An 18,894-nucleotide genomic window follows, 5' to 3' on the forward strand; every position below is an offset into this window, starting at 1 on the left:
GTCGTATTTTCATTGCCATTTGTTTCTAGGTATTTTTTGATTTCCTCTTTGATTTCTTCAGTGACCTCTTGGTTATTTAGTAGTGTATTCTTTAACCTCCATGTGTTTGTATTTTTTACAGATTTTTTCCTGTAATTGATATGTAGTCTCATAGCATTGTGGTCAGCAAAGTTACTTGATACAATTTCAATTTTCTTAATTTTACCAAGGCTTGATTTGTGACCCAAGATCTGGTCTATCCTGGAGAATGTTCCATGAGCACTTGAGAAGAAAGTGTATTCTGTTGTTTTTGGATGGAATGTCCTATAAATATCAATTAAGTTCTTGTTTAATGTATCATTTAAAGCTTGTGTTTCCTTATTTATTTTCATTTTGGATGATCTGTCCATTGGTAAAAGTGGGGTGTAAAATCCCCTAATATGATTGTGTCACTGTCAATTTCCCCTTTTATGGCTGTTAGCATTTGCCTTATTTATTGAGGTGCTGCTATGTTGGGTGGATAAATATTTACAATTGTTATATCTTCTTCTTGGATGGATCCCTTGATCATTATATAGTGTCCTTCTTTGTCTCTTGTAATAGTCTTTTTTTAAAGTCTATTTTGTCTGATATGATAATTGCTACTCCAGCTTTCTTTTGATTTCCGTTTGCATAGAATATCTTTTTCCATCCCCTCGCTTCAGTCTGTATGTGTCCCTAGGTCTCAAGTGGGTCTCTTATAGACAGCATATATACAGGTCTTGTTTTCGTATCCATTCAGCCGATCTATGTCTTTTGGTTGGAACATTTAATCCATTGAAATTTAAGGTAGTTATCGATATGTATGTTCCTATTACCATTTTCTTAATTGTCTTGGGTTTGTTATTGTAGACCTTTTCCTTCTCTTGTGTTTCCTGCCTAAAGAAGTTCCTTTAGCATTTGTTGTAAAGCTGGTTTGGTGGTGCTGAATTCTCTTGGCTCCTGCTTGTCTGTAAAGGTTTTAATTTCTCCATCGAATCTGAATGAGATCCTTGCTGGTTAGAGTAATCTTCTTTGTAGGTTTTTCCCTTTCATCACTTTAAATATTCTTGCCAGTCCCTTCTGGCTTGCAGAGTTTGTGCTGAAAGATCAGCTGTTAACCTTATGGGGATTCCCTTTTGTGTTATTTGTTGTTTTTCCCTTGCTGCTTTTAATATTTTTTCTTTGTATTTAATTTTTGATATTTGATTAATATGTGTCTTGGAGTGTTTCTCATTGGATTTATCCTGTATGGGACTCTCTGCACTTCCTGCACTTGACTGACTCTTTCCTTTCCCATGTTAGGAAGTTTTCAACTATAATCTCGTCAAATATTTTCTTAGTCCCTTTCTTTTTCTCTTCGTCTTCTAGGGCCCATATAATTCGAATGTTGGTGTGTTTAGTGTTGTCCAAGAAGTCTCTGAGACTGTCCTCATTTCTTTTCATTCTTTTTTCTTTATTCTGCTCTGCGGTATTTATTTCTACTATTTTATATTCCAGGTCACTTATCCATTCTTCTGTCTCATTTATTCTGCTGTTGACTCCTTCTAGAGAACTTTTAATTTCATTTATTGTGTTGTTCATTATTGTTTGTTTGCTCTTTAGTTCTTCTAGGTCCTTGTTAAACTTTTCTTGTATTGTCTCCATTCTGTTTCCAAGATTTTGGATAATCTTTACTATCATTACTCTGAATTCTTTTTCAGGTTGACTGCCTATTTTCTGTTCATTTGTTTGGTCTGGTGGATTTTTACCTTGCTCCTTCATCTGCTGTGTGTTTCTCTCTGTCTTCTCATTTTGCTTAAATTACTGTGTTTGGGTTCTCCTTTTCGCAGGCTGCAGGTTCGTAATTCCCATTGTTTTTGGTGTCTTCCCCCAGTGGGTAAAGTTGGTTCAGTGGGTTGTGTAGGCTTCCTGGTGCAGGGTACTGGTGCTTGTTTTCTGGTGGATCAGGCTGGATCTTTTCTTTCTGGTGGGCAGGTCCACGTCTGGTGTTGAGTTTTGGGGTGTCTGTGACCTTATTATGATTTTAGGTGGCCTCTCTGCTAATTGGTGGGGCTGTGTTCCTGTCTTGCTAGTTGTTTGGCATAGGGTGTCCAGCACTGGAGCATGCTGGTCATTGAGTGGAGCTGGGTCTTAGCATTGAGACAGAGATCTCTGGTAGAGCTTTTGCTGTTTGATATTATGTGGATCTGGGAGGTCTCTGGTGGACCAATGTCCTGAACTTTGCTCTCCCACCTCAGAAGCACAGGCCTGACACCCCGCTGGAGCACCAAGACCCTGTCAGCCACAAAGCTCAGAAAAGGGAGAAAAAAAGAAAGAAAAAATAAATAAATAAAATAAAGTTCTTAAAATAAAAAATAAAAAAATTATTAAAAAATTCAAAAGTAATAAAAGAAAAGAAAGTAAGAAGGAAGAGAGCAGGCAAGCCAAAAAACAAATTCACCAATGTTAACAAGCGCTAAGAACTATACTGAAAAAAAAAAAGAATGAAAAAAAAAACAGAACCCTAGGGCAAATGGTAAAAGCAAAGCTATATAGACAAAATCACACAAAGAAGCATGCACATACACACTCAGGAAAAAAGGAAAACAAAATATATGTATATATTAAAAAAAAGGAAGAGAACAACCAAATCAATAAACAAATTTACCAATGATAATAAACTCTAAATACTAAACTAAGATAAACGTAAGACCAGAAACAAATTAGATGCAGAAAGGAAACCCCAAGTCTACAATTGCTCCCAAAGTCCACTGCCTCAATTTTGGGATGATTCATTGTCTCTTCAGGTATTCCACAGATGCAACGTGCATCAAGTTAGTGTGGAGATTTAATCTGCCGCTCCAGAGGCTACTGGGAGAGATTTCCCTTTCTCTTCTTTGTTCGCACAGCTCCCGGGGTTCAGCTCTGGATTTGGCCCCGCCTCTGTGTGTAGGTCGCCTGAGGATATCCGTTCCCTCCCAGACAGGACAGGGTTAAAGTAGCAGCTGATTGGGGGGCTCTGGCTCACTCGGGCCGGGGGGAGGGAGGGGTATGGAATGCGGGGTGAGCCTGTGGCAGCAGAGGCCGGAATGATGTTGCACCATCCTGAGGTGCGCCGTGTCTTCTCCCAGGGAAGTTGTCCCTGGATCACGGGACCCTGGCAGTGGCGGGCTGCTCAGGCTTGAGGGAGAGGAGGTGTGGATAGTTACCTGCGTTTGCACACAGGCTTCTTGGTGGCTGCAGCAGCAGCCTTAGCATTTCATTCCCAGCTCTGGTGTCTGTGCTGATAGCCGCGGCTCACGCCCATCTCGAGCTCGTTTAGGCGGTACTCTCAATCCAGTCTCCTTGTGCACCCCGAAACAGTGGTCTCTTAGGCAGTTCCAGACTTTTTCCTGGACTCTCTCCCAGCTAGCTGTGGTGCAGTATCCCCTTCAGGCCGTATTCACGCAGCCAACCCCAGTCCTCTCCCTGGGATCTGACCTCCAAAGCCCGAGCCTCAGCTCCCAGCCCCCACCCATCCCAGCGGGTGAGCAGACAAGCCTCTCGGGCTGGTGAGTGCTAGTTGGCATCAATCCTCTGTGTGGGAATCTCTCCGCTTTGCCCTCTGCACCCCTGTTGCTGCTCTCTCCTCTGTGGCTCTGAAGCTTTCCCCCTGCCACCCACCCCCTGTCTCCACCAGTGAAGGGCCTTCCTAGTGTGTGGAAACCTTTCCTCCTTCACAGCTCCCTCCCAGAGCTGCAGGTCCTGTCCCTATTCTTTTGTGTCTGTCTTTTCTTTTTTCTTTTGCCCTACCCAGGTACGTGGGGAGTTTCTTGCCTTTTGGGAGGTCTGAGGTCTTCTGCCAGCGTTCAGTAGGTGTTCTGTAGGTGTTGTTCCACATGTAGATGTATTTTTGATGTATTTGTGGGGAGGAAGATGATCTCCACGTCTTACTCCTCTGCCATCTTGAAGGTCTCCCCTGTATACATTTTAATATCACTAGTAAGAGATTCATTCCTCAGTTTTCTTGAAGGATGAATTCATCCCTTTTTTGTGAAAGAATTCCAGATTTCCTAAGAAAAATTCACTCTACCATGCTTTCATTTTCTTAGTCCCTTACAGGCACCTATATTATCAGCAGTTAACACATTGTATTGTTAATATCTGTTTACTTGTCCATCTCACTCAAAAACTTAACCTTATTCAAGGAAGAAATTCTCTTATTCATCTCTGTACATGAGTGTCTGTCACATAGCAAGTTTTCTGCTATATATTGCTTAAAGAAATGAATAATGGTGATTTTTGATTTTGAAACAATTCCTTACCTTAGGAAGAAAGAAATATTTATCATAAAATTTTTATTTCATCCAGTCAAACAGGTTTTGACCCACTTTAAAAACTAATAAGTACAGTTAATAAAATTAGAATGAAAAAAGATATGTTTATGAAATGATACTTGTCGGGCTGCCCTGGTGACGCAGTGGTTGAGAGTCCACCTTCCGATGCAGGGGACACGGGTTCGTGCCCCGGTCCGGGAAGATCCCACATGCCGTGGAGCGGCTGGGCCCGTGAGCCATGGCCGCTGAGCCTGAGCATCTGGAGCCTGTGCTCCGCAACGGGAGAGGCCCCAACAGTGAGAGGCCCGCATACCGCAAAAAAAAAAAAAAAATGATACTTGTTATATTTTGTAATGGTCATCTATGGCTGCATAGTAAATTACCGGAAAAGTGAGAGGTTTAAAAAAATAATAAACATCTATCACTCCACACAGTTTCTATGGCTTAGGAATTTGGGAATGGCTTATGTCGGTGGTTCTGGCTTAGGGTATATCTTGATGTTGCAGTGAAGACCTCGGTTGGGGCTGCAGACATCTGAAATTTTTTTTCTGGGGTTGCGGACCAGTTGGCAAGATGTCTCACTCATTCAGCTTTTAAGTTAATGCTGGTGTGTGCTCACATCATGGCAACTGGCATCGCCTAGACTGAGTGACTCGAGAAAGAGCAAGGCAGAAGCCACAATGCCCCTTATGACCTACACTTTTAAATCCCACACTGCCATTTCTGCAAAATCCTTTAGGTCATAACAGGTCAACCCTATTCAGTGTTGGATGAGACTGTACAATGGTAGGAATGCCCACAGGCAAGAATCACTGGGGGCCACTGTGATGGCTGGCTACCACATATTTTACTCTCAGAAAGTTATATTGCCAAGTTATGTATCTTAAGATAAATACTTAGATCTAAGGAAGTACCATTCAGTACTCTAATTGACAAAGAAAGATTGTAATTACAACAGGTGCAAAGAGAAAGATGGTGTGTTGGGATGGCTGGCAATCTGAAGCCATATTTCAGAAGACAAATATTCTCCAATGGATTTGAAATTTTAAAAAGTCTCAAAGCTAAAATTCTTCCAGACATATATATTAATTCTTCAAATAAGAAATTCAAATTAAAATTTGAATGATCAGCTTCTAGAACCAAAAGAGTATAATAAATTCAAGGACATTATATAATTACAGCATAAAACCTGTATTAACCACTGGTTGAATGGGATACATCCACTTGTATTAAAATTCTGATTTCTTTTCTCCATTTATTAAGTTTTAACTTGCCTTTTTAATGTTTTTTCACAGAAAAAATACCATTTGCTTCATTAAGAGTTTCAAAATGTAAATGATCCTCTTGTGTTTCTAATGCTATTTTTAATTGATACATTTCAAACATTTACCAGGGATTAATATTATTACCATGATGAGCCTTTTGTACTACATAATAGTCTTCGAAATATGTATCGTTAATGTTTAAAAAAACAAGGTTGGTGGTACAAGAAAGCATACTAGAAATAGTCGCTCTGAAAGCCAGAGAGAGCACCTGTCCTTGGGCTCTGACACTTGAGAAAAGTAGGTGAATGCTTCCAAGATATTAAAAAATGTTTACATAGAAATGAAAACCTATTTTCATAAGCAAGTACTATACGGGATTGAGAAGAATGATTCTCCTCTAGCCAATCTTCACAATTCCCTATTTTCTGAATTTGATCTGGTTGATCTGTATACAATCTACTTGTGAAGCACTAATAGAATTGACTTATTTCAAAAGACTTGTGTTCACTCATATGCTTATTTCAGAAGACTTGGGTTCACTGATATCTTTATAACCTACAAGTTAGCATGACTAAGAAATTATATTTTCTTGTCTGTAAAATGGGGATGGCAGCTTGGTTTCTGGTCTGCAAAATTTGTGACTTTACTTCATCTTTTCAAATAAGACAAATTTTAGGACACAAAAATCAGATACTAGGAAAGAGATTCCACCTACCCTTCATTTCTTACTAAATATAATGTTAAAATACTATTAGAACAATGCTATGGTCTATCTGTCAGACTTTGATGAGAGTAGCGTCACTGTAAGTGATGTAAAATAGGGAGTTTATTTTGTATGGCTTATGCATTCATGGGAGCTGATTAAGCAGTCTAGGTGAGGCTGTTGCAGTTTATCTGGTACAGGGTCAGAAGTCAGCAGAGTGGAAGACAGTGTAGAGGAGAAAAAATATCTTTTTCCTCTCCCTTTCTAAATTCTAGGCTGGGGCCCCTCTAACAAAAGACAAATTAATGAGAGAAAAGTGCTCATGTTTATTTAATATAAGCTTTATGGGACATAGGAGCCTTTCTTCATAAGGAAGTGAAGCCCTTAAGAGGCAGTTAAACCTGAGCATTTTTATGCTAGGTTTGGTGATAAGTGGAAAGCGGTGAAAAAATGTGACACGACGAAAAAGGGTCTGAGCTAAGTGTAGCAGATTGGGGGACACAGTAAGTCCTGTTCATTCAGATTCCTCTGTGCATTTGAGCATAAGGACATTCCTTTCCTCTGGGTGTAGGGAGGGCCTCTGTCACAGGAGGGCTTTATGACCTGCTTTAGGGGAGGGTCAGAAGGTTCTTCTTGCACATGCTATTTCTTCCATTCCTTCAGCTGAAAATATTCAATATGCTAAGGTGCCACATTTTGGGGTAGCATGTCCCAAACTCCATCACTGAAAAAGGCAGATGGAAAAAGAATAGGGGAGACAAGGGACAACCTGGAACCCTCATTTGACTCTCACCACCTCAAATTACGATGACGTGGGTGAGCTGCAATATAAGCTGGTGCCCTCCACCTGCTGAAGGAGATGCTGAAGGAGGAGGGCCAGTCAGTGGGAACTGGAAGAGATGCAGCCTGCTGCTGTCACACGTCAAGACCAGCCAGCATACCTGCCATAATGTGCATGAGAGGTGACAGCACCTGCCCTATATTAACCTTCAGAGAGTAAACAATGGCTATTACTTCTATTTTGCCTTCCAAAGCTTGTGCAAATTTCTCTTGTACCCAACTGTTACCTGGAACATTCATGTAAGGGAATTCTGGGAAATGTGATTCAAGTTTAGTGACTTGACAGCACACAAAACCACCCCATAGGATGACTATATAATTTATCATCCAAAACAGGACACTTGTGAGTGTGAAATGGAAAGCTATGAATATTTACCTCAGGACAGTAGGCAAAAACCAAGGTGTCTGATCACCTGGGTATTATGTCTTCCGAAACCCCAAGTTGGGGTGGAGGGGCAGAGTAATGTTCATTCCTTAATAACTGAGCCTAGGGGGTCACAAAGGCTGCTAGAGGCATCGCCCCCAAGCTTCTGTAGACTCAACCAGGAAGTCCTTCCAGAAAACGGTGGGGTGCCGTGATAGTTTAATGATTCTTTCAGGGTCAGAATTCGTGATCTTTTGTTGACATTCCTTACAGACTTCTTTGCCTTATTTACAAAGAGACAGCTTTCTCTCTAAACAATAAATGCGAGCAAGTAGGATTTCTAAAGAAATGACTACAAACTTAGTTATTGGTGCATGTTAATGATTTTCCTCTAGGTCAGAATGTACGTGAATAAATTGTAGTAATTCGTGGCTTTTCTTACCTAAAAACAAGGGTCATAATTTATTAGCATCTTCATCCGTAAGAAGGGAAGATCATTATATGGCTGTACCAGGGGGTCTCAAAGCACGTTTAGTAATTCTTGCAGGCATTCCGCAAAATATACTTATTTCAAAACAATTTTGAAAGAATTAGATAAGATAATCTATGTAAAACATACCCGCCTGGCACATAGGAGGCACTCATTAAATGCAAGTTGAATTTGAGTCTTATTACCAGGAAGTAAGATCAGTAATCTGAGAAGAGAGCAGCAAGAATATGATGGTAGGAAGCATCAATTTCTTATGAAAGTCTTGCAGACATCTCCTGATGTGCCTTTTAAATAGACTTTCTAATGAGGTGTGCCATTTATCTACTGCTCTTAAAAATTAATTTCCCTGATATTTTTTTTCCCCTGGCACTTAGCCCAGTAAAACAGGTGTACTGTTTGTCAGGCTATGAGTTTAGAGGAGCAAAGTGATTCAGGGAAGACCCAAAGTCAATCAGAATGTTTAAATTTAACATTTAATGTTATATATATATATGTATATGTGTCTGTGTGTGTGTGTGTATATAGAAATGCCTGTGTGACTGCATATGTGTGAATATGTTATTACATTTTAGGAGACTTGGAAAACTGGGACACTAAATGCAACATTTTAGACTTTATCATTTCTCATGTGTACTGAGTTTTCAAGAATAGCTGATATTTTTGTGCTTCTTATTCTGATTCAAGTCTTATCTCAAATCCTACATTTTCTGTTCAATGTCCCAGGCCTGTTTGGTCTTCTTGGTCACTACATCTATAAGGATGCATTTCATTACCTAATTCCAATCTGCTTATAAACACCTCAAGGAAATAGAAGTTTTTATAGTCCAATGGTTCCCAGATCCTAATCAGAGTTTGTTGATTCTTCATGAAATGAAGAAAAAGATAAAGAAAAATATATCCACTTTAAAGATGTGTCCTTAATTCTATTGTTCCTACGTTTTTGGTCTTAAAATTCTCTTTTGAAATGATGATAATGACAGATATTTCTCCTGTTACAGTTTTTAAATGACATTTTCTTACAAAATAAAAAGTTGGTAATTCGACGTTGGGCTCCAGGTTTTTGCTGGTGGCAGATTTCAAGGTCAAGAAATCCAACTTTGATACCAATGCTCTATACCACTCATTTGACCCTTAGCAAAGGAGACTTTATATTTATACATGTATCTAGATGGATACAATTATAAATCATACCGTACGTTAATACCCCACTTTTTGATGGTCCAGCTATTAAACATCTTTTAGTGCTGTGTTTGGATTCACTTCCTTAGAGAAACCTTTCCTGAACTTTCAGTGTAAATCAAGTCACTCTATCCTAATTCCCCATTATATCATTTACTCTTTACACACAGCACTTATTACAAGTTACATACATTTGATTGTGTGTGGTTACTTATTTAATATCTTTCTTCTCTACTGATCTGTTAGGTTTGCAAAGAAAATGACCGTCCATTTTATTTGCTTGATTTTTCTAGTGCTTAGAAGTGTTTAGCACTGTGAGCTCAATAAACATTTGAATGAATGTTGAGATGAAAGAATGAATAAATAAGTAAATAAATAGAGGAAAAGGTGGTAGTGTTTTTTACACTCTGAATGCTAAGTAATGAGCAGTCGTTCTTTATAGTTTATGATGATTTTGATAGTGTTAAGATTTACTTTTTAAACCTCTATTTCTCTGATTGAACCTTAAGCGTCTCAAAGGTAGGATTGTCTCATTTATCTTAATATTCCTGTTAACCTGCTTATTGCCTGGCACACATTGTTTAGTAAAATTTGTATGAGCTTAACAGGAGTTATTTGCTAAGCATATATAGCAAGCAAACAAGCAAAACTACACAACAGTAATAATAAAAGAACACGTGGACTTCAAGACCCAAGTGAATTAGTTGAATGCAGGCTCTGGGGGCTAAAGTACTGGGTTGAAGTCCTGACTCCCAATTAGTAGCTGTGTAACCTTGGGAACATGACTTCCCTGTGCCTCAGTTTCATTCTCTGTAGGCAATAAGAGTATCTGCTTCATATGGTTCTGTGAGCATTGAATGAGTTAATATATACAAAACATTTGGAATTTTGAATGGCACATAGTAATTGTTAGATAAATTGTAGTTAGTATTATTTTAATTTATTCTTCATGACTTTAAGCTTATTCAATGTTTCAGAAAGATGAATAGGCATATTTCAAAAAGATGAATTGACTACATGATTTCCAATTTTAAATATCATTTGAATATACATAGATTCTACCAATTACACAATAGTAATCCAATGATTAAAGTATTCTATTTTATTTTCACATTGAGGGAATGTTCTAGCCATTCTGAAATGGCTTATTATTTTTATATGATATAGTAAGAACATAATTCATGGCCCTACATGCTCCATTTTAATGTGGTTAAAAAAACTTTAAAATTATTTCTTTGAGGACTTCCCTGGTGGCACAGGGGTTAAGAATCCGCCTGCCAATGCAGGGCACAAGGGTTCGACCCCTTGTCCAGGAAGATCCCATATGCCCCAGAGCAACTAAGCCCATGCGCCACAACTACTGAGCCCACATGCCACAACTACTGAAGCCTGTGCCTGGAGCCCATGCTCTGCAACAAGAGAAACCACCACAATGAGAAGCCCTCGCACCACAGTGAAGATTAGCCCCTGCTCTCCACAACTAGAGAGAGCGCGCGCGCAGCAACGAAGACCCAACACAGCCAAAAATAAATAAATTTATTTTTTAAAAATTATTTTTTGGCTAACACTGAGCAATAGAATAGCTAAAGAGAATATATAATATAGTCAAGAGTTTCCAAAACCAATCCTTGACTTGATGAAATACATGTTTATTCAGTACGTAGTCAGGATACGCTAATTGCTGTATGAATCCCAAATCTAGTATCTTTCTTTTTCACTGGTCTGCTAAATTGATAACATAATGATCCAAGTAAGTCATCTAACTGGAGTACTATGATATTTTGACTGTTCTTGTGCTACCAGGAAATTAATCCTATTAGCTTGGAAACAAATCTATAGAAATCTATAAATCTACAGAAAACTTGCTTTCTCGTTCCTTGTTAATACATGCAACACTGGGATTGTATTTATACTTAAGATATACATTTTTAAGATGAGGAAGGAAAGTTAATTTTTCAATTAATACAATAACATCCACACCATGATTATTAATAAAATTATAGTAAGACTCTTCCATTTTTATACAGATGCTTGACATGAATAAAAGAAGCCAAAAGTTGTTTATGATTTTTTGTTTCAAAATGTAAAATGCCCTTTATTTGACATAGGTCTATAAACATGGGTCTAGCTCCAGCTAGCTGGAAATATTCCAGGCTTAAACACCTGCAACACAGTTTTGCCAGCAAAAAATTGGTTGATTGGGGTCATATTGAGAAAGAGAGGTGAAATGTACATTTATTTGCATTAATGCTTCTTATTGCCTCAAAAAGTAGCAGTTGAGGAACAGCAAAGGACAACTTAGAAACATATTTTGAAACTTTTAAATATTGAAATAGTCACACAATTAAAACTAAAGATGCTTGTGTTTAATTTCATTAGGGTTCCACACAAGTGCACATTTCTAAAATACTGAAGTTTGTTAATAGTAAAGATGAGTATGGGAAAATTTCAATTGAGAAAATGTTAAAAATCAGAAGGAAAATGCTCATGCCTCAGATGTTGAATGGCAAGGATTGGAGCTACACTATGACTATTCAAATGTAGATTAGAAAACTGACAGTCATTTCCTTGTGCAGTCAATAAAACAATTAGCTCACCAAAACTGCTTTTAAATCAGGATCCTAGTTTTTCTTTTCTTTAAATTCATCTAAATATCTAACATCTGCAAGGATTTTATTTTTTTCAAAATTGTAATTCAAATGGGTTTTATCTTTTAGAATCTGATGCATTTCAAGAGCTGTGTGTTCACCCTTCATTTTATTTTATTTTTTGTGTGATTCTCACTAAAGGATGGAGAAGCCTGATCATTGCAATCTAATATGAGCAGTATCCGGAGATCAGAGGTAGGAGAGAGAGGGGAAGAAGATGATAAGAGAGATGGAGAGAGAAAGGGAGAGAAAGAGAAAATGACAATGTTTTGGGAATCTGTGTTTATCTGGGATATTAAAAGATAAACTGAGGCATATCCAGAATTTTAAGAATATAAGCAAAAATTGATTTGTATCAGGCAGCACCAAACCCAAAATGCGTAGGGAGCACTCTGCTGATAGGAGTTCAGGAAAAACTTTTACAGAGAAGAGGCGGAAGCAAAGCAAGGAAATCATTTGATTGGCTACAGCTTAAGTGTTTGCCTTATTTGGGAAAGGCTAGCTGGCTCTTTGTGACTTGTTGTCCTAGGTTTGATTTCTTAACCTTGAGACGCTTAAAGGCTTAGGTTTTGTTTGCTGTTAAAGGCTGCTAAGGTATTAGAGCCACCTCAGTCTAATGGCCTCCTTGTTTAATTAATTTAACAGAGAAGTACAAGTTATTGCTTCAGGAAGATCTTGTTTTATAAAAGGGCTTATCACTCTTAAAGAAATATGTGGGGGCTTCCCTGGTGGCGCAGTGGTTGAGAGTCCGCCTGCCGATGCAGGGAACACGGGTTCGTGCCCCGGTCTGGGAAGATCCCACATGCCGCGGAGCGACTGGACCCGTGAGCCATGGCCGCTGAGCCTGCGCGTCCGGAGCCTGTGCTCCGCAACGGGAGAGGCCACAACAGTGAGAGGCCCGCGTACCGAAAAAAATAAAAAATAAATATGTGTGTCTGGGTGTGTATGAGAGGAAAGGGCCTCATGAAGGTATGCTTTCAATGTGGCTCCTTCCTGTATCTTCACAATCTCCCCTCTATTCCCTCCTTCCTTTCTACATGTTTATGTGTTTTCTAACTTGGAAAAACGAGCAAATTTCCCTCACCTCCCTATATCTCTTATTTAGCTACAAACCTTTTTGTTTCTATCCCTCTAGCCAAGCCCCTCAAAGAGACAATCTGACACTATTCTATCACTCTGCTGAAGTGTCTCAAATACACACTTGACTTCTTAATGAAGAAAATCGAACAAATGAACAAAAGAACAACTTGCATGCTTAACATGTTCGTCTTGGTTAAACTTTTCAGCACTAGAACTGTTGACCAGCACTTGCTTATTAAAACCGTGTCCTCTTATGACTTTTACAACTCTTCTTTGACACCATGAGCTTCTTGCCCCTCTTAGACAATATCACCTTGTTCCATTGCTTTAGCTGCGATGACTTTGTGTTGCCCATACAAGTGATGAGTAAGCTGCCATCATACTTAGCCTGCTTATCTTTAATATCTGTCTCTTAATCTAATAACAGGATCAACCCTTCTCTAAAATGGCCAGATAGTCAGAGGCCAAGAACAGTGACACGGTTCAAAACAATTAAAGCATGCAAGATAAGTTTTAGGAAAATGCATTTTTCCCACCATGGGAGTCAGTAAGCTATTGTATTTTGAAAAAAAATCAGCTCATCAGCATTTTTATTTTCCCCTTAATTGATCTACTCACCCAGAAGTTTGCTTATAACTGACTTTCACACATAATGACTTCCCAGTCCATATCTTTAACCCTTATCTCTCTCCATTTTTCTAATTGTGTTGACATTCATTTGGAACATCAAACTCAAAATTCCTAACTGAGCTGGTTATATTGGGTTGGCCAAAAAGTTCGTTCGGGTTTTTCATACAATGGTACAAAAACCCGAACGAACTTTTTGGCCAGCCCAATATTTCTTTCCAGGTCAGCCTCCTAGATTACAAATCCAGTTTCTTAAGTCAGAAAAGTGGGACTCTTCACATACTTTCCTCTTTCCCCACTACCCATGAACGTTCAGTGATCAAAAAGAACTCATTCTACTTTCCAAACATCTGTTGATTCTGTTCTATACTCTGTACCTTGTCTCTAGAACTCTTGCCTTGGTTTCCCCAAAATTGTTACACTAGCCATATATTTACTCTTTGCCTCTAATCTTGCCTCTTCCTCTTTTCTCATTCTGTGGCCAGATTACTGTAAATGGCAAATCTCATTTTATTATTCCCCTATTTAAAATTTTAGATGTCTTCCTTTAAATATAAATATGTATATGAAATAAATATATGAAATAATGAAAGTATAAGCCAAACAAAATTAGGTAGCTGTCAAAAGAAGAGGACAGTATAGCAAGGGATTAGGATGGCAACAAAACTTTTCTTAATATGTGCTCTTAAATGGTTTTGACTTAGGGAACTTGTAAATGTCATTTTATAATTAAAAAATTTTAAATAATTAAAATTAATCACTAAAATTTGAAAACGCACTGAAGCAAATGAACCTAAATCTATATCAAGTTATTTGCATAACCAGAGAAAATAATTACTTTAAATAACTTTAAAACATACAATTCTGACTCTCTGTCCTTAGTATGATATAGTTCAATGAGGAAAAGAAATGAAAAGAGATCTAAAACTCTATTCACTGTTTTTATTGTTATTAGTAGTATTGCTGTCATTTTATTTGAAATTGTTATTGGTATACTGTAGGAAAAAATGAAGTAATTAATTAAGTTGATATCATTAAGAAATCAGATTTTCAACAGAAGAGAAGAAATGTGAGTTTAATAGCAAAAATGGTGTGTGAAAATTCCAGATTTTACTTGGAAATGTCATTGTAAACACATGACTGAAATTTCATATTTCTTGGCCAAATCCAACTCAATGAGCACCCCTGCTGACCAAATTTTGGTCTCAAAATGCCATTTCCCAATAAAAGGAACTGTGATTCCTTCAAGAAGTGGCTGATTCCATACTTGGCAAAAGAAAGATACAAAACTTACTTTGGACATTTTTTTGTGCCTCAAACAAGAAACTATCAAACAAATTATGGAACAGACATGCATGTTGAAGTATTTATGGATCTGGGATTAAGAATTTAGGTATCTAGGATTTGCTTTAAAATATTTACTAAACTAGAAAAAAGAAAAGATAAATGTGGGAGAGAAGAAATATAAATAAAACTGGTAAAATGGTAACTATTGAAGCTAGGTGTCGTGGATTTGTATTGTGTCATTTTGGCTAGGATAAAACCATGTTTTCTAGAATTCCCTCCCCTGCATGGTTGTGGGTTTGTGTGAGCCAGAAGGATCATTGTGTGAGAGATTTGAGAGGCAGAGGCAAGCATTACCAGGGAGGTCATTGCAGGGGACCAGGGGCAGTTGCACACGCCTGTTGTCACTGATCCCTTGACTCACCTTGTTGGCATGGGACAGCAGCTGCTCCTGCAGCGACCCCAGCACCTCCCAGAGCTTCCTTTGGCTTTTTCACTCCTGGCCTAGGTACATATTTAACTCCATGAGAAGGGTTTGGAGGTCTTAGGACTGATGCAGTTTCCAGTGTGTTCTCTCAACCCTCACAGGCTCCAGATTCCACTGCTTCCTTTACTTTTCGCTCATTTTTTCTTCCTGAGTACCTCTTATTTTGTCCTCAGGCCCCAACACCACAGACATAAGTAAAAATCTTTCATAGTGTGATGAACATTAGAAGTACCATGGGAATTTTATGAATCCAGCTTTTTATTTTGCCATATTCTGAGAAGTGTTCACTGAGGGTAAGGATAAAAGGTTACAGGGAATTTCAACCTCTGTATATGGTCTATGTTAAAAATCTAGTGGAAGGAAAATCTATGCAGAGACGCTTGATTTTGAAGTTAACTCATTTATGTAATTCAGGGCAGGTGATTACATACAACTATTTTTTAAGTTTTTATACTTTTAAAATATAATATCTGTTATTGAGTATGGCAATATCCTGGTACTCACTCATTTATAAAAGAAGGCATTTAAACATAGCAAAATGAGGACTTCCCAGGTGGCGCAGTGGTTGAGAGTCCGCCTGCCGATGCAGGGGACACGGGTTCGTGCCCCGGTCCGGGAAAGTCCCACATGCTGCGGAGCGGCTGGGCCCGTGAGCCATGGCCGCTGAGCCTGCGCATCCGGAGCCTGTGCTCCGCAACGGGAGAGGCCACAACAGTGAGGGGCCCGCGTACCGCAAAAAAAAACAAAAAAAAAACTAATGCAAAAATCTGGGATGAACAAAATATCAAAATTTTAAATAAAGAAAGAAGCATTGTTACTGATTTTTCCTTTTGTCTCTGGCTTCAGTGTGGCATGGTTCAGCGCTAGGTAGGAGAGCTGCACTTGACTCAAGTTCTTTCATTTTTAGCCTTTGCCTTCCTCAGTGAGTCAGTCCTCATGGTTATAAGCTGCTATAGCAGTTCCAGGCTTTATATTCTCATGCAGCAAAGTCCTTGTTTCCCCTTTTAAAAGCAAGAAAAGCCCTCCCAGAATCTCTCATCCAACATCTTACTACAGAACCAATTGCAAATTCATGGTTTTGTTTGTTTGTTTGCTTTTTGATTGCAGTATTGCATAGTAGTTGAGTCATACCCTGGATGGTGCAAAATCTGGCTCCGTTACTTACTAGCTATGCAGCCTTAGGTATTTTATTTAACTTCCCTCTGTCTCAGTTTTCTTATATTTAAAATAGAGATGTCTACCTCATTGGGTTTTTGAAAGGAAAAAGTGAGTTAGTATACATAAAGTTCTTAGAATGGTACCTGGCAGGTAATATACACCCTAAAAGTGTTAGCTACTACCATTTTTATGATGATCCTTGTTTTAATGTATGTAATTTAACTCATGGAAACATGAAAGGTAGAGAAGTATGATTAAAAAAGAAAACATCTATAAAAGGTTTAGTTGCATTGTATAATATTATCCCCACTGTTATAATTTGGATGTGATGTCTTAGAGAAGGAATAAGAAGTAACTTGAGGACTACTATCTTTTTAAAGATATATCTATATCCATATCTATATATGTTTTTAAAGTTGTTTTCCATGTGCCTGAAAAATCAGAAGCTGGTCTCAAGGTAGCAAAATATTTTTTTCATGAAAATAACCTGGTTTGACTATTTTAGAACCAGGCAATATACATGTCTGCAAAGTGTATATATAGTGCATTTAAGCATAAGGATATTTAAACTGATATCTATTTTGTTGGATTTTATTGTTAAGTTCCTCAGTGAACACTTAGAAAGAAGAGGAATGGGGAAATGGTCTCAATCTATTCAGATCACAAAAATCCCATTTGCAATATTCTTCCATTAGATATAAAATATACTAGTGCTAAAAATGCCTTTAATGGTACCAGTCCAGTCCAGTTCCTTACATATAACTGTTTTAAAATTCTCAAATGCAATTATAAAATTCCACTTCATTTCCTTTCTCTAAGGTTTAATCTCACCTTTCAGACTACCGTATCTTGCTCACATGACACTCTCCAGAATGCAGTGAAATAAGGTCCAAAGAGTAAAGTTATGTTGTCACTGAATCATGGAGGTAGGTTTCCCTGAGACCAGTTGTAACTTGGCATCCTTGTGATGGGTCGTGAATCCTCTGAAATTAAAAATTTCCCCAGGAATCTTATCTCTAATATTATTTGTCTCTCTCTATGGCATCTTACCCATCAACATAAAAATGGAACGTTCTTCCCACTTGAACAACATAAGCAATGGAAACCCCACTATGATTCTAGTCCTTCAACTATTGCCAATCTCTGTCATTTTACAGTAAAATATACTTACTACCTCTAAATTCTTCCCATTTAGTCTTGAATGTATTTCACTGAAATTGCCCTTTGAAGGTCACCAGTGTCATCCTCATCATTAAATCTAAAGCTGTGTTCTCAGTCTTCATCTTTCTTGACCTATCAGCAACATTTGCCAACTGCTCACTTTATCCTCACAGAAACAATTTCTTGACTTGATATCTAGTACATTATACTCTTTTTTTTTTCCTGCCTCTCAATTAATCTCCCTCTGTGTCTCTTTGTCTCTGTCTGTCTCTATTCTCTCCTCAGAAGCCATTGCTGGTTCTTCCTCATCTCTCTGACTTATTTCACTGTCTTGTAAATATTGGCGTGTTCCTAGGTCCACTCCCTTAGTGATCACATTCAGTGTCATAGCTTTGAGTGTTTTCTATTCTTTATTGAATTTCCAAGTTTCCGTCTTCAGCTAGAACTTCATTTTTGTAGAACATATTGAGCTATACAAATGTCTACATCTCCACATAGAGTTCCAATAGACAACTCAAGTTTAACAAGTTTAAAACTCAGCTACTTAAATATTCTGGGCAACAAACCCTGTTTCTCTCCAGTCCTCCCCATTTCAGTAAATGGCATTTTCATCCTTCCAGTTGCTCAAACCAAAAACCTTGAAGTTATTCCACACCCCTCTCTTTCTCTCACATCCAACAGCCATACTGTCAGTCTATACATTAATTCTATCTTTTAGATACACTCAGAATCTGATCACACCTCACCACACAAACTGGTACCACCCATATAGAAATCACCATCTTCTTTCCCTTGGATTATGGATTATTTCATTTGGCTTCTTACTGATCTCCCTGTTTCCAACCAGGCACTCTTTCAATCTTCAACATGGCAAATGTTACATAAATCAAATCACTTTTTCCTCTGCTCAGACCTTCCAATGACTTCCTATCTCAATCAGAGTAAAAACCTAATTTTGGCATACTTAACCCTTAGAAAGTATAATATGTTGATATAATTCTAGTCCCTTAAGATGTCAAAGGGAGAAGAATCCCTGAAAAGCTTAGTTTTTAAAATTAAGGAAAACATAAATCTAAAAATTTAATTACAGATTGATGAAAAATCAGGTGCAACTTAAACCATATTTCTAGATATATCACCTCTTCAATCAGATCTTAAAGGCTACCCTTAACCCTTCAGAGCAACTTTCATGTAACTAGAATGAGAATAACAACATATTGGAAATCCCTAATGTGTCTGTTTTCTTGCTTGCCTTTTTTTTATTTAATCTTTTATTTCACAAACAGTTATATCTCCTAGGATATAAGAAAGGG

The 18,894-nt window shown here is 38.0% G+C and overlaps 1 protein-coding gene across 1 annotated transcript in view; it reads left to right on the forward strand.

Annotated features, from left to right (window-relative positions):
• Nucleotides 1-18,894, forward strand: part of TRDN (triadin) — a gene marked incomplete at both ends in the record, with an annotated part of 325,418 nt that overhangs the window by 6,756 nt on the left and 299,768 nt on the right. The gene's annotated exons all lie outside the window — the stretch shown is intronic.

Source organism: Leucopleurus acutus (genome assembly GCF_964270905.1).
Source record: "Leucopleurus acutus genome assembly, chromosome: 15".
In the NCBI taxonomy this organism is placed as follows: Eukaryota; Metazoa; Chordata; class Mammalia; order Artiodactyla; family Delphinidae; genus Leucopleurus; species Leucopleurus acutus.